Source organism: Saccopteryx bilineata, chromosome 2, assembly GCF_036850765.1.
Source record: "Saccopteryx bilineata isolate mSacBil1 chromosome 2, mSacBil1_pri_phased_curated, whole genome shotgun sequence".
NCBI classification, from domain to species: Eukaryota; Metazoa; Chordata; class Mammalia; order Chiroptera; family Emballonuridae; genus Saccopteryx; species Saccopteryx bilineata.
This window is the reverse complement of record NC_089491.1, coordinates 79,860,052-79,875,142: the sequence shown is the minus strand read 5'-3', so window position 1 is coordinate 79,875,142 and position 15,091 is coordinate 79,860,052. Positions and strand designations below refer to the sequence as shown.

Genomic DNA, 15,091 nt, shown 5'->3' with positions numbered 1-15,091 from the left:
TCTTAGGAGGATGGTGCTCTACTTCAAGGAAGAATGAACAGTCATTCAGAGAGGGTCTAGCAAAGTACTCTATGAGGACACATCTACCCTGTGACCTGTGAAACCCCCCCCCCCCAAAAAAAAGAAACATTAAAATTGTAGGACATTTCGTTTTGCCTCAGGTGAAACAAACAGCCTGATTCCCCTATTCATGATCCTCAGAACAGTTCCATTGCTTTCTTTACTTCACTGGTTCTATTTTTTCCCCTTTTTTCATACACCGAACTGAGGTCTGCGTGGCGTCTCCGTCCATCCTTCCTCCCTGTAGGTTTGGCACTCATTTTCCCCATTATTTCAATGAGTAATGACACCAAGGGCGTGAAGCCAGTCCTACCGGGGCTTTACACTTCCCCCTTTTTACAAAATAAAAAAGAACCATACCAAACACGCCGCAACATTCAGCTGCAGGGATTGTGACTAATTTCTCAGCTCTGTGCTCTGTAGTAGAATTCTGGCTGTCATTAAACATTTGGCTTTTTTTCCACAGAGCCCTTGAGCAAACTTTATTTACAGTGCACACTGACTTTTATTACTACATAATACAGAAAATATTTGCTTCATTATGAAGCCAACTGAATATTTATTTTTATTTTTGTTACTTGTGGTAAATAGAGTTCAAAACACTCTCTACTACCATTGTTCCAAAGGAGTCAAAAACTATGTAAACAATCAGCATGGTGATAGTGTGGTCCAGATCTTGTGATTGCCTCACCTCCTCTTCCAGCAAAAAAAAAAAAAAAAATTAAAGTTCATGTCAATTTAAAGTTTTAAAGCAACTCCTCCCCCTCAGGGCTGTCTTCAGTCCATTCTGGTGATTGCCTTTCATGGGAAGTCATTTCACAGTGAAGTCTTTTCAAGGTACTTTTGGAACTAAACCTTTTCTTTGGATAAAGTCCAAGGTAGGCCTAATTCTGCTCTAAGACAAACAACATTGCCTCAAACATCAAGTGTGCTATTTTTTTTTAGATGACATAGGTAAGAACATGTGTTGTTGGAAATACCTGTGCACCCAGATGCATTTATCTATATTTAGATATGTGATACTGGCTTTGCTGATTACATTTAGTTCCAGAACCAACTTGCCTTGGATGCTTTAATTGGCTCTAAATGATATGTCGAGTTAACACGGACCCATTTGGCCTTCTGTATGGTCTAGTTTAGGTGCATTTGTGTTGTAAAAAACATGTCAGCCTAGGCTGTCTTATCTTTATCCTCGCTCTTCAACATTTAGTGATTAATACTTTTTGTAATTTCATAGAATTTTGACTGATTTTAAAGTTCACCTATAAAGCCTGTATCTGTTTATTTTGAAAGAAAGAAAAATAAATCCAGAGTAGCAGAGTATCTTTAAATGCCGAGAAAATCATGTACGCCAGCACAAATCCATATTAATGTTTATGTCAACATTACTCCCCTCCACTCCCTTCAACCCCAGGACATACATTTCCACCGAGAATTTGGGAGTGAGATTTAGTGTCTGCCTTAAACTTAAGCCTATATCTAGAATTCTGGAACTTCAGTCCTAACAGATCGCTCTGGAGGTGCTCCTGCCTTTCTCTACTTTATAGGACATTTATAAAATTTCAGCCTTCCTGCAAGAGGTGCTTACACATTTGAGAGAATTTGAGTATTGTAAAATAGGAAAAAATACATTAGGGGCTTTGAGATATGATCTGGTATCAAACCCTGGCTTTATCATTCTTTGGTTGTATGATTTGAGAAAGTTACTAATTTTCCAAAACCAATATTTCTTCTATAAAATAAGAAAAATAATACTTGTAATGTCTAAAAACATTTGACGTAGTATTGGGTAAACAGTAAGCATTTTATTCTTATTCTTAGTACATTCTTGTGATTATTTTGATAAAAGTAATTTTTTAATGCTGGTTTTAAAAAACATTGAACTATCTACATAAATGAATTAATGATCAATCAAAATCTCTTATTAAAATTCAACTGAAGCAAAAATAAATTTCAAGATGTCTTCAACTGAGTAGGGCATCAAATACTTTTAATATTTTGTATATAAGTCTGAGTTAGAATTTTCTTTGGTATCATGCAGTAAACTCTGTTTGTAGCAAATCTCTTAATTCTTTAGTTTCCTCATCAATAAAATGGAATGAGAAAAAGACTTTGAAACTTTAGAATAAAACAACACCAAAGATTACTATTAACTGCCCATGTTGTCAATAATGGGATGTTGAAGAACTATTTTACATATACTGTGATTAAAAGATGTACCACATGGGCATCTTTTTTTATATTTAGGCAAATAGAAGAATGAAGTCTTCATCTTATTAAGTCCAACCTTCAACTTATATCTGCATATTAAAGAAGCATGCTCAAAGAATTCATTAGTAATAATTGTAATTGTTTTTCTTGAGGAGAAAATATATATCTAATGCTTAATGGTAGTGACAGATTTGTGGGTGAGCTTTGGAACCAAAGTTTACCAGGGGTAGTCAACCTTTTTATACCTACCGCCCACTTTTGTATCTCTGTTAGTAGTAAAATTTTCTAACCATCCACCGGTTCCACAGTAATGGTGATTTATAAAGTAGGGAAGTAATTTTACTTTATAAAATTTATAAAGCAGAGTTACAGCAAGTTAAAGCATATAATAATAATTACTACCAAGTACTTTATGTTGAATTTTCACTAAGGTTGGCAGAATAAATCTTTATAAAAGAACTTACTAAAGTTAAATCTATCTTTTTATTTATACTTTGGTTGCTCCACTACTGCCCACCATGAAAGCTGAAACACTCACTAGTGGGCGGTAGGGACCAGGTTGACTACCACTGGTTTATACTGTCAGGTACCATCAGACTGAGCCAGTGAAAAAGAAATCCGGTTATCAATCGTGAGAACAACTCTTAAGAATTTCAATCTTGAGCCTGACCAGGCGGTGGTGCAGTGGATAGAACATTGGACTGGGATGCAGAGGACCCAGGTTTGAGACCCCGAGGTCGCCAGCTTGAGCGCGATCTCATCTGGCTTGAGGCAAACAAACAAACAAACAAAAAACCAAAACCCTCACCAGCTTGAACCCAAGGTCACTGGCTCGAGCAAGGGGTTATTCGGTCTGCTGAAGGCCCATGGTCAAGGCACATATGAGAAAGCAATCAATGAACTAAGATGTTGCAATGAAAAACTGATGATTGACGCTTCTCATCTCTCTCTGTTCCTGTCTGCCTGTCCCTATCTATCCCTCTCTCTGACTCTCTCTCTGTCCCTGTAAAAAAAAAAAAAAAAAAAAAAAAAATTCAATCTTGAGATGAAACCATTTCCCAAAAAGGAAAATGAATACATACACTTATTTTATTGGAAAATAGCACAGTTTTTAAGAACTTAAACTTTCGAAACCAACTGACTTGGTTTAAATCCTGGATCCAGAAAGTCTGACCTTAGGCAAATTAATCTAAGCTCTCTGAATCAGTTTCCTCACCTGTAAGATGAGGTTAATCATATTACCTACCCCACTGGATTATTGTGAGAAAATTAAATCAGACATAAAAGGAATGTAGAGAAATGCCTGGCACAGAGAAATTACTCAATAACATTAGCAGTTGCTAATTATATATGCAATAATATTTCTGATCATATGTGATAATATTAGCAGTTGATATTATTAGTCCCTTGGTAAAATTCACAGACTTTTTTTTTAATTGGTAGGGGTAAATACATTAAATATGTCAATTTTGATTTGGAATTTTAAGGACTTTTTCTATTCTAATGCCTCCATGTATCATTTGTCTATAACTCAGACTACCATTGTCACCTATCTTTTTCTTCTTTTACCAATTATTTAAGGAAAGCAAAAGACCTAACCCTGTCCTCAAGGAGTGAATATTCTTTCAACAGAGAAAAGGCATACACAGGTGAAATTCTGGGAATCTGCTTGAAGGCTAATCCTGAAAGCTTGCCTTCTTATCCTTTAAAGCTAAAATTCAAAATAGTGAAGACCAGTAGAATTTTATATATACATAATATTTTTAGTTGTTTGTTTTCAATCATGTTGTTTCTTTTGTCTGCATTTATGTTAATGCTAGAGAGGCATGGGTTTTGGAAACAGAAAGATCTGAGTGCTAATCTCATCTCCACCATTTAGTAGTTGCATGAACTCGGGCAAGTTAATTAGTTGCTGTGAGTTCTAATTTCCTCATTCATAAAAGGGAAATAAATGTTATCTGTTAACTCAAAAAAATCAATGTGAGGGTGAAATGGAAAGACATGTGCAAAGCACTTAACACAGTGCTTGGTATCTAGTAATTTTCCTTCCTATATTAACTGCATCACCAAGAAAATAAAGATTCTAAGAATCCTCTAAAATCATGAAGCTATGCTCATATAGTCTTGATATCATAGTAACACCCTGCAAGCTTTCTTTAGTTCATTTTATCCTTAAACACACCTCCATAAGAATATCATTTCTATAGTAGAGACCACACAATTATTCTTCTCACCTAATTAAAAATACACTTCTGTCATTAAAACACAAAATGACTTCCACTTTACAACCACTTATTTCTACTCCACGATCAATTAATGGGGAAAAAAAGTTTTCTACTTTATATGCCAGTGATATTTCTACTTGTGGCTTATAAAGACAATGTATTCAAATGAATGCTGGCAATATTTAAAAATCTACAATAGTGAAAGTCCTAGCTTTTCTTTTCTACATATAGCTGTAAGACATGCACATTGATGAACTGGGCCATGAAGATACAGCGGATCTCTTCATACCCTTTCAAAAAACTCGAAATCAGTATGCACCTAGGCAGCACAAAAATTACTTCAAATTAACCAGACCTTTGATTAACCCCAACTGATTGATGAAGTCATTTTCTCTCCTATAATCTCTAGTCTTCAACTGCTTACTAACATTCCCTCAAGTCCAACTTCCATCTCTGAGTGAGTTTTATACCTAGAACCCCCATGGCAGACTGTAGAGCAAAAGAGAAAACCCTGGGAAGAACATCTCATCAGTTTTGCCTTCAATGTACTTTTAAGAAGGCTCAGTTTTCCTTCACAGATAATTCTTTAACATTTATACAGGCACTGGTATTCATTATACACTGAAGAGCAAGACAAAGAAATGTATCCTCAGATAGATCATAAAAGGTTGTCAGCTCATCAGTGACTTCCTATGAGGTAATCAGCAACAGGAAATCTAGAACAGTTAAGCCCCGCAAAAACTGAAGATGAAATTACAAGTTTAATATTGACTCAGTTATGTGGCCGAGTGTGTAGAGCAGAGCTGACTTTAATATATGTTTCTTTATCCCTATAAAATACATCAAAGGCCAGATTTCAAAGCCCTGCATGGCTGGCTATTTGGAAAGAGGTATATCCAGGGCCCCAAAGCCTTCATTTTAAGCAGATGGCCATGTCAACGGCAAGGTTAGAAATTGCAAGCACAGGCTTGTAAAGACACTGTTAAACACCAGCCTGATGAGGGAGGGGCTGGCATGGAGGAAGCCGGAACCACCACTTAGTTCTGTAAAACCAGATACTCTGGCTGACTTGTAGCAGATAGGAGAAGGCCTAGTAGAAACTCAATTCCTATTTGTTTTTTTCTGGTTGGGCTCTCTCCTGGAGGACAGCATTAACCAAATGACTGGTGTGCCACTAGGGGGCGCTTTCCTGACTACCAAGTTTACAGTGATGGCAAAGACACCTACCTGTCAGGAGCCCTATCTTATTAAAATGTTTAAGTGCAAAAGAATCAAGTGTCAGGTTCTCCTTCTTATCACTGAAGATGGAGGTAAATTATTAAACCTGTTTTGGAATTCTGTATTTAAGCTCCTCCTCTGAGACTGTAAAAACAAATAAATATCTAACACATTTGAGATATATTAAAGAAAAAGATAACTAAATTGAGAAATTTTTCTTCCTTTGGGTAGAGCACAAAGCATATATTCAACTGGGCTGCTAATGTCTTCACCCATTTGATAATAAAGTGTCTCCCAACTTTGAACTTTAATAACTCCTTTTGAAAGTCTCCATAGAAGATATGACTTAAACCTTTAATAAATACTTGGCAAAATTTCAGAGAATGGCAAATTGTATTTGTTTTCTCCCTCTCATATTTTCCTCAAACTTTGGATATATTGCCATGGAGAGATTGAAGCTCAATGTCTGCTATATAGATAAAAAGACACATTTATTACACACCTTAACAGGTATAACAGTCCCTGTAAAATTTCAACCAAGCTCTTGGATAAAATGTTTTTTTTTTTAGAATAAGCCTCTGGCTTATGTCTTCAAAAGATATTTTGAGCCCCATGTAGGAAGGGTGTTAAAGAAAGAAACATTTCTAATTCCCAAGGCCATAAGAAAATTCAGCAACTTTTTTACTATAGCAAAAAGTTTACTCACAATTGGTGTGTATATTAGCATAACATACATTATTGTCCAGCCATTACAAAGTAGCCACTTACTGGAGTGAGTTCTGATTTGTCATCAAAATTTGTTATTACATTTTGCCTAGTAAAGTTTTGTGTACTTGTGCAGTACCAAAATCTTAGTTAAAAATTGAAATGTGGACCTTTGTTTCAGGTAACATAGCTCAAAGCCTTATGTTCAACCATTTGGAGAAATTGTATTTCAAATGTTATCCCTCCCAGGCTGAGATCATTACATTTTAAGCCTCATGGGACACACATAGCTAAAGCTTTTTTTTTGTGTGTGTCTCCTTAGCATTTCTTATTATAGAAAAAAATAGATTTCTTTCACAAACTAAGCAGATCTTTGAAGATGCATCATACCATTCTTCATCTTCTGACATTACACATGAGGCTGTAGATTTGTTTGTATTTTCTGTAGCGAATTCTTTCTCAGTCCCTAGAGAATTGCCCAGATCTTCCTTTCTATCCCCAACAGAAAGAAAACACTGGATCTGAAATCCTGTCTTATTTTAAAACTGATTAGAAGTAAGACATGTGTAGCAGCCTTGTGACTAAACTAATATTTGTCAGCCCACACAAATCTCTTGCTAGTCTGGATATCCCCATAGAACACATTAACTATTAGAAGAATGAATGGAGTCAGCATTTTCTGTTCTTTTTAAAAATTGAGACATAATTCACACACATAAGATTTATTCTTTTAAAGTATGTAATTTTGATCATGTTCGCAAAGCTGCACGACCATCACCATTATCTAATTCCAGAACATTTTTATCACTCTGGAAAAATACACCCCATATATATATATGAGCAGTCACTGTCCATTTCTCCCTTCCCCACCCCACCCTAACATTCATTAACCTACTTTTGTCTCTGTGGATTTACCTATTTGGGACATTAAATATAAATGGAGTCATACAATACATTGCCTTTTATGTCTGGCTTTTTTGATTTAACACAGTGTTTGGGGGGTTCATCCAAATAGTAGCATAATTGATACCTCATCCTGTTTATGGCTCAATAATATTCTAATATTTTCTTTTCTAATTGCATCTGAGTAGTAATGTGGGTCTTTGAATTGTCTCAAGGAGAACATAAAGCTACATGTTAAAATATTAATATTCCAATCAAATTAATTTTGAAGTTAAAATTCCTGGTATTCTGATAATTAAAAAAACAAACTTCCTTTTCATTTCACTTTCTCAATAATTATCATTAAAAAAAGAAAACTTTTCACTGTAAAAATCTCCAAAATATTAAAATCCATTCAAGCTGGTATGGATAATGTTAGATTTTAAACATTTTTAAGGAAAGTCTAATTGTAAAGTAAGGAATATCTGACTTTGAATTAAAGAGGTATCTCTTTGAAACAGTCTATTATTATCTACCATAAAATGTCATTTTTATTTTTATAATAATTTAACCTGAAATATTTTTCATGAAGTAAATCTGTTAGAATGATCACTATATTCTAATTATCAGTTTGGTCTGGCCCATAGTAGGTTTTGTTGAATAAATGAATAGATATATGGACGAATGGAGAATGACTTAAAAATTAAACTTTATCTTTTTCTAATACTAATTAACCTTTATGATGATATAAACACACTATATTATGATTTGAAATACTATATACAAATTATGAACCTAAAGAGTATATAGGAAAAATGTACTACTGCTAAATCTTGTATGTCATCTGAAGCAAGGACCCAAATATTTATCAGTTATATAAGTTATATATGGTATAAATTAATTTATATTAAATATATTATATATTTATATTATATAATTTATATAGTAATATATAATATATATTATTATATAATTTATATTATATATTATTGTAAATTATATATAATATATTTACAGTTTTATAAAAATATCAGAGTCATATATTCATGTACATGCATTTGTTCTTTAATGAGAGAGGAGAATGCAAATTAGCATGATTTAAAAAGGTTGTAAGTGCCAGGCACTGGGAAATTAGAAAGTGTTCAGCACTGGGATGTGGAAAGAATAAGATGAGCCCTTTGTCCTTCTAATAATGTATCCTCTTTTTAAAAAATTTATTTTATTGAAAGGAAGAAGAGAGAGAGGGCAACAGAGAGAAACAAATTGTTGTTCCACTTATTTGTGCATTTATTGTTCATTCTCTTTTTTTCAAAAAGGTTCATAATTTTGAAAAAATATTTTACTTATTGATTTTAGAAAGAGGAGATAGAAAGGCGGTGGGGCAGGAGTGAATAATATCAACTTGGAGTTGTTGATTCTCATGTATGCCTTGACTGGGCAAGCCTGGGGTTTTAAACCAGTGACCTCAGCATCCCAGGCCAACGTTAACCACTGTGCCCACAGGTCAGGCTATCAGCTGATTCTTGTATGTGCCCTGACTGGGGATTGAACCCTGCAACCTTGGCATATATATCCTTTTTGAGTCAAAAAGAGTTCTGCTGTAAGACATGTTCCTCTGATTGGTGGAGGAATGATATCAGAAACATGTGGAATTTGGGTGGTTGATATCCAATTTCCCCAATCCTGCAATACCCAGGTGTGCTAACGCAGCTGCAGTTGGCCAGCTGTGACTCAGAACCATTCTCCGGTTCTATGCCTCACACCATTCTCCCTGTCTTCTTCCTTTCAGCTATGAGGCCAAGTGCTCTGCTGGGGAGCCATTGTTGCTGGTTTTCCTATCTTGATGCCTCTGCCTTTTCTTTATTACTCAGCAGCCTCAATCCTTCCATATATCACTTTCCATTAAGCTACTTTTACTTTTTGTTTTAAAGGTAAGTTCTTATATTCATAGTAGTATACATGAGAAACCTAACAGACCTTGAAATGGCACTAGTGTTTTTATAGATTTGTTATTGTTTTTGTGGGTGTTCTGATCACTAAGTTCCCTTGGTTTTAAGTGGCCTGTCTTGATCTCATTTTTTAATAAATTATGCTTGTTTTAGCGCATGTTTCCCAGGATGCAAGATATTTCAGAAATGCCTATCCCTCTATATTAGAACTACCTGGAAATGTCAGAGCATGGCAAGTACAGTGGGAAGAAGGCTACTTGAGAATTTATAAATAAGAGAATTCTGAGCATGATCAGCAGTGGTTAGCTAGCCAATATGAAGATATCTCAGGATTTCAGGGAAGATTTAAACTTGAATACAAATAGCATGTTGTTACTGGATGGTATGAAACAGCATGCTGTAATGATTAAAAGTCTAGACTCAGACCACACTTGGGGTCAGAGGGTGAACCACTTTCTTATTCTATAACATTGGGTGCACAGAGTCTCCTCCCTACATCTCCATTGGATTATCTATCAAATCACAGGCCAATAGACATGTGTGAAGATGAAACGGGACAGTAATGGGCAGGGCTTCGCATCCTGCCTGGCCTCCATTCAGTGAGTACTGACTAAGGGTCTGGGAGCCAAGCACTGCTGGAAAGTCTGAGAATAAGTAGTTTCTAAACAAATACAATGTAGGCATTCAGTTTTCTAAAAAGTTAGCTATTAGAATGATGTTTCTCATTTATATTATACTTGCCATATAGTTCTAAAAACAGAATTTCCTCAGTAAAAAATAACAATGAACAAATTTAGTCATTAAGAAGTTGTATTCTTTTCTACTTTGCTGGAACAGATCGTTAAAGGAAAATGAAGACAAAGGCACGAGGAGTGACCATGTTGCTCAAGGGACATGGGGCTTGCCCATGCTGGGTGGTTGGTCACAACCCAGTGAGGAAGACACTGTTTCTTAGGATGCTTTCACAATGCAATGCCCATGGAGCTTTCATAAGGAACTCTGCAGCAAACCAGAAAGAAGAATACCTGACCAGGCAGTGGCACAGTGGATAGAGCAGAGTACTGGGAGGTGGAGGACCCAGGTTCAAAACCCTGAGGTCGCAATTTGAGCATGAGCTCACCAGCTTAAGTGCGGGGTCACTGGCTTGAGCATGGGATCATAGACATGACCCCATGGCTACTAGCTTGAGCCTAAGGTGGCAAGCTTGAGCAAGAGGTCACTCACTCTGCTGCAGCCCTCTCCCTCCCCCATCAAGGCACATTTAAGAAAGCAATCAATGAACAACTAAGGAGATTAAGGAACTGCAAGGAAGAATTGATGCTTCTCATCTCTCTCCCTTCCTGCCTGTCTGTCCCTCTCTCTGTCTGTCACATACAAAAAGAGAGAAAGAAAGAGAGAAAGAGAGAAAGAAAGAAAGAAAGAAAGAAAGAAAGAAAGAAAGAAAGAAAGAAAGAAAGAAAAGAAAGAAAAAAGAAAAAGATCTGCCAACATCTCTTGGCTTGCAGGAGGGGAGAGTGTATAGATAGATGGGGGAAGGAGGCACCGGGCTGCAGGAGGGGAGGAGCGGGGAGAGCTATGGCTGCTGTGTAGCTCCTTGGGTGCCTTGGATCAGCACACTTGGTGAAATGTACGTTTGCTAAAATGTACATATCAGATTCAGAAGGCAGAGCGGAGGCGGGGTCCTGGGAGAGGGGCGCCGGAGCTGAGGGCTCCTCTGTTTGGGTAAGCCAAGCGCAGGGTCCTCACTGGCTGCCGAGGCGCTGGCGCCTGCACGGGACTCGCAGCCAACAACAGCAAATGGTGGCGGCGAGGAGGAAGCCTGCGGTGCTGCAGCCCCCTCTAGGGTAACAGTCAGGAGCTCAAGAAGAAAGCTAATGCAAGAGGGCAGCTCGGAAGGGACACGCTTGAAACCCGAGCGAAGGCATGGGGCTGCGGGAGAGGAGGAGGAAGCTAGCCCTGGTTCCAAAATACTGCAGTCAGGCCCTGCTGACACCAAAGCACAACATCCCTCACCACCTGAGGGGCTGGGAGGCTGAGTTCAGTTGGCTGTGGGGGCGGCTGCCCTGGCCGTGTTGGGTTCCTCAGAAAAGATCAAAAGGGGAGCTTGCTACTTAAAGCGAAACTTGGCACGCACTTTTCACAGAGGAATCTGTTTTCACCAGAAGTTATTTTTCAAAAATAACAAGTTTGGTGCGATAGTCTATATTTCTCCTATCATATTCTCTCTCCCTCTCTCTCTCTCTCTCCCCCCGACCTTCCTCCCTCTCTTCCTTCTTTTTCCTTCACCCATGATTAAGACCAGAAAAGTGCAATGAATGCTTTCCTGTCACATAAGGCCAATGAAGAGAATTTATATTCTGCTTAATGCTATCTGGCATGATGTGGAGATTAAACAGGGCACAGCATACCACCACTAGGCACACAGTAGCAAAAGTACCACTGCCCCTCACTGACTTGGGGACGACCTTGCCCCTCTCTGCCCCACCCCAGCGAGCCAACGGGATTAGCCTGCAGGGATATATAAGTGCCCGGGAATAACACCTGGCCTTGGCACTGTCAGTGTATCGGTGTTAACAGCTGGGTGCATAAATCATGCTCAGTAAGGATTTAGTGACAGCATTCAGCCTCAGATTAGTCCAGCCAGCAGGCAGGCCCTGTCTTCTTGCCAAGGCTGGCCAGCTCAAAAGGTTGCAAGACCCCCTGGGATTAATACTGGCATTTAATGAAATGCCTTGTTTATCACGGTTCTGAGCCAAGAGCTTTTTTTCTGAGAAGAAATCCCTTGTAAAGATATGATCTAGTGTTATGGGTTGTCTCCCTAAGTCAGACTCTGAAGAACCAGTTAGCGACAAACGGTACAAGGAGAATTCAGACAGGAATGGAGAAGACAGGGAGGACAGATGAGGAAAGGACTTTTGTGATATTCTTCAGACTGGATCCTGCAGCAGTGAGAAGGCAGTCGAAGGATTTTCAGCTTTGTACAAAACAGAGGAATAGACCACAGGCCGTGATGACTGCAAAAGGAGGTCCCTTGGGAGAAAAGGGAGGGAGGAATGAGGGTCTGGATCAAAGTCTCAGTGGTAGAAGTTGAAAGGTGCAAGAGCTAATGATGAGGGAAAGTTTACAGGACATGGTGACTGTATGGAAATGGGACATAAGGAGAAAGAGAAGAATATTTCTGGCTCTAGAAACCCAGCTGTGGGGATGCTGTTGCCATTATAGTGGTAGAGCGTTGGCCTGGCGTGCAGGAGTCCTGGGTTCGATTCCCGGCGGGGGCACACAGGAGAGGCGCCCATCTGCTTCTCCACCCCTCCCCCTCTCCTTCCTCTCCTTCCTCTCTGTCTCTCTCTTCCCCTCCCGCAGCCAGGGCTCCATTGGAGCAGAGTTAGCCGGGGCGCTGAGGAGGGCTCTATGGCCTCTGCCTCGGGCGTTAGAATGGCTCTGGTTGCAGCAGAGCGATGCCCCCGATGGGCAGAGCATCACCACCTGGTGGGCGTGCTGGGTGGATCCCGGTCGGGTGCATGTGGGAGTCTGTCTGACTGCCTCCCTATTTCTAGCTTCAGAGAAATGCAAAAGAAAAAAAAAACAAAAACAAACAAACAAAAAAGATGGGGAATTCAGAAGTAGGTTTGAGAGAGGATTGTAATGGAGGTGGTACATTCAGTTTTGATGTGCAGAGAGTGAAGTCCCCATGACAGGCAATGTCCCTTCTTGGGAATGCCTCTCAGCCACAGGGAATTTCCTTGCCCAAGATTACTACACTTCCAGATGGTGGCCCCCAGCCAATGACTGGCTGAAACCCAAATACAAAGGCCCAAGTCCCTGGTTTTAATTTGGTACAGCTCTGAAGGGTTATTCCACTCTAGAGCTCCCGTTAGGCTATGCTATAGCCCCACTGAGGGTCAGCTTTCCCCTTCACCTACACCTTCCTTCCTTCCTTCCTTCCTTCCTTCCTTCCTTCCTTCCTTCCTTCCTTCCTTCCTCTAACGGTACATCCATTCCAAAACACCTTCTTTGGGCAATACTCAACCCATAGTCTGTTCCCAGAGAATATTGTTAGAAGGTGTGGTTAGAGGAAAAGGTTTCCATGAGGATGGGTGGCTAAGAAAATGGGAAAGATGTGGTTCTAAAGACTAATGCAAGAGGAATTTTCTGGGAACAGGTAGGAATCAATCGTGTTAAATACCACAGAGAGGTACATAATAAAATAAGGACTGAAGAGTATGCACTAAACAACCAAGAAGTAGGCCGTGGGTAACACTGGCAAGAATAGTTTAAAGGAGCGATGGCATAGAAGATAGCCGTGGGTTGAAGCTTTAATGAGCAACATGGGAAGTGGACAGAATCTGTATACTAATATTTGAAGAAGCTTGTCAGTGGAGAGAAAGAGAAAGACAAGTTGTGGAAGTTAAGAAGGGTACAAGATCAAGGTCCCCCCAAACAGAAGAGAACAGGGCTGATTGGGAATAGCCAATGGAAAGAAAGGGGATGACGATACTGGGGGAAAAGCAGAACCTTGAAGGGGTGATGCACTTGAGGAGGTGGAGTAGGCGCACTCCAGGCCCATGTCTTTCTCTGGCACTGACTGCATGGTGGGGAATGAAATGAAGAGGCGAGTGTGGCTGTGTTCCGTCTCCCATAGCATCACATCCCCAGCCTCTTCCTCGGCACTCAGGTCCTGCACAGTCTTCTTCAATCTCTGTTTCTTATTTCTCACTAATCTTCAGACCTGCGATCTTTAACCAATCCAGACCACGGCAAACCCTCCAAGGTTCACGAAATTCTATTACCAGGGGACCTTGTTTTTGCCATTTCCTAAGCCTGCCCTTGTGGATTTACCCACAATTATCTGCTTTTCAACTTCTACCTATTCTCTAAAGAAGAAGGTTGAATATTATCAAACACATTCCTCTTTTCTCTTTGTCCTGGCCTTCTAGACCTTCTCAGGTCCAAGTTTACTTCCATGTCTGCCTGGTATGCTCCCCCTCAGAACCCTTTCCTGGACCTCAATTCTGCTAGCTAGCCCAACGGATCAGGTCCCCCGCTCCTGAGCCCTGTTAGACATTCACATAGTAGTGCTTTCCTTCATTACACATACCACAGTGGCAGTTACGTATTTATGTGAATATTTGATTACGTCTGGTTTCCTCATTAGACCATAACTTCACAAAGTCAGGGACTCACTGTGTCTGGCAGTGTTTTGTTTGGACAGAAAATGAATCCTTGATACCGTCTACCTTAGGGTTATCTTAAAGACTAAATAAGATATAAATTCCCTAAGGAGAGAGGGCATGCATTTTCATCTTTTTATTTCTAAATATCTAGGGCAGGTCCCCATACATAATAGGTACTCAGTATACCTTAGCTGAGTTAGCAATCAACAATTTTTTAACTATATTTGAAAAGCATCACTAGACCACATGATCACGGAGCTGACTGGTGCTGGGAACGGCTGTGCCAGGATACCTGAGAAACCTGCATGACTCTTACACATTCATACATTCCAAAACATGTGCTTAGCATCTACCATGTATCAGAAGTTGTGCCAGGTTCTGGGGATACAGTGGTGAGTCCCTGTCCTCATGGGGTTTCCAATCTAGTGGTGGACTCTGACAGCAATCAAAGAATCATGCAAACAGGTGAAAAATTCCAACTGTGATAATGATTACGAAGACACACAGAGGTGAGTATGAATGGAGTGAGGACAGTACACCAAGGCAGGAGACATGGGAAATAGAAGAGGCAGGCAGAATGAGACCTTGCAGGGCCAGAGGGTCATATAAAAGATAGATATTTGGTCCTGTGAGCAAAGGGAAGTCATTTGAGTCAGGGTGGGAAGGA

At 39.4% G+C, this 15,091-nt stretch overlaps 1 protein-coding gene across 4 annotated transcripts in view; it reads right to left on the bottom strand.

Moving 5' to 3' along the window:
- Window positions 1–15,091, bottom strand: part of ADAMTSL1 (ADAMTS like 1) — a 1,054,626-nt gene that overhangs the window by 499,591 nt on the left and 539,944 nt on the right. The gene's annotated exons all lie outside the window — the stretch shown is intronic.